This window comes from Triticum urartu, chromosome 7 (genome assembly GCF_003073215.2).
Source record: "Triticum urartu cultivar G1812 chromosome 7, Tu2.1, whole genome shotgun sequence".
Taxonomy (NCBI): domain Eukaryota; kingdom Viridiplantae; phylum Streptophyta; class Magnoliopsida; order Poales; family Poaceae; genus Triticum; species Triticum urartu.
Window position 1 is genome coordinate 252,279,634 of NC_053028.1, and position 2,239 is coordinate 252,281,872.

Here is a 2,239-nt window from a genome sequence, read left to right on the forward strand (position 1 = left end):
TATATATATGCCTTGTGTGTTGGATCCGACTTGTGGATTACTTGCTCCTATCATATGTTTGGTTGCACCAATATCATTTCTTCTCATATACCATGTCCCATTGCTTGTCACATGATTGACTTGATTGCCTCACACATGATGAATAATTGATCTTTCTAGTGTGTTGAGTGCCACACTATATTCACTACACCCCATGCACGTTATGCTTGGATTGTCTTGCACTTGACCCATGTGTTTAGACATCTCATTTTTTGGTGTTGTGAATGATTCTTATGCCTATCATCGACCATTTGTCGAGCGCTTTATGCATGATTGCTATGACCTTGAGGTAGATGCTTATTCTCTTATCACACATATTTGCATCACTACCTCACATTTACATGCTCGTTTCCATGATGACCTTCATTGTGCTCAATTTATGTGCTTACATGCCATGTCACAACCCTTTGTCACACCATACGCTATGCTTGATGACGACACTTGTTTGGTGAATCACCTCTTGAATGCTTGGTTTTGCACTAACACTAACCACATTTGTTTTTCCAAGTGTTTGTTGTACTTGCTCCTTTTGAAGGAATCACTAGACGGTGCGACATTGGAGAGTGTCCATTTTGAGCTTGAAGATGATGAGTACCTGGTGATCATCCACTCCTACTCTACACGACGAAGCCATCTCTTTCCCATGGTGATTTGGTTTTCGATCCGAGGTCGGATCTTTCCCAAGGGGGGAGAGATTATGTGGAGCATCCTAGATATCACCATGTCAAGAGCCCATTTGGTGAGTGACACGTGCGACATCTACTTCACATACCCAAAGGTGAATCATCTCCTTTACACGTGCTCACTTGACCCCTTCGAGGATGGTATACTACTTGACACTTCTCCCGTGTGCATAGGTATTGTCGGAGCTTCACGGATGTTGAGGAGGAGTGCAAGTGCCAAGGAACAACTACACCATCCGCGAGGGAAGCCTGGAAACGATGATGGAAGAAGACAGAGCTGCTGAAGCTACAACGGCCGTACAACCGGGCCAGAGGCCGGACATCCGGCGCCTGGGCAGCCGCGCAGGAGCTTCCCAACAAACGGCCAAAAGCATCAGCGGCCAGCCCAGACATCCAGCGCTTCAGCAATGGCCGGACATCCGGCATCCCACCCGGAAATCCGGCAACATCTATCCAGAGAAGGACTGGAACAACATGTCCCAGTCTGGACATCCGACCCGTGCCCCGGACATCCGGCCTCCCACGAACAGCCGGACATCCGCCCCCAACCCAGACATCTGGCGCCTGCCTGCACGCAAAGTCAGGCCAGAGGCCCATGTATCCCCTCCCAACTTGCCCCTTCGTGGCTTAGACTATATATACTCCTTCCCCTTCCTCTAGTCAGGGTTAGCAAATATGATAGCTCATTTGTATGTGAGCTTTGCTCCTACCTACCTCTACTCTCTCGAGAGAGAGATACTACCACTCCCATGGAGTTCAAGACCTCCATGTGAGAAGATCCTGCGGGATATCATCAAGACCCCTCACAGGAAGACCTGTCTAGGATATCATCAAGACCTCCTCTTGGAGATGAACTCTACCTTGTATCTTTCCTTTTGTTGTTCATGTACCTTATGGATCTTGTGTGTTTGATTGTCTAGTGGATGTGTGATTGGACTTGTTCTTGAGTGTTTCCCCTTGTGATTTCTCTCTGTTCTTCCCCGTGTTCATCGTGTTCTTCGAGGGAATCCACTCCAATCGTGAAAGATCGGCCTACACCGGGTTAGCCTCGTATATGATTGTCAGCCAATCACATGTCCACCACCAGACATGCAACTTCAAGTGTCGAAACCCAGCCGCACCTGCAAGTTTTCTAGGGGACTCGCGACCGCAAGGTTTCAAGAGCCTCCGTAATAGAAAGTTATTAAGAGGGGTCGCAGCATCAAGTTTTTCAAGAGGGGGAGGGGGCGGGGCTCGCAACTTCAAGTTTTCAAGGGCCGTTGCAACTGCAATTATTCATGATTACCACAACTGCAAGGTTTCAAGAGGTGCCACAACTGCATGTTTCAAAGGGCGTCACAGAGAAGAGAGATGCCCGCGTCGCTCAGGGGGCAGCTCGGGCGGAACCCTAGCCGCCGCCCCTCCCCTCGCCTCTAATGACCCACAAGTATAGGGGATCAACTGTATCTCTTTTTGATAAGTAAGAGTGTCGAACCCAACGAGGAGCAGAAGGAAATGACAAGTGGTTTTTAGCAAGG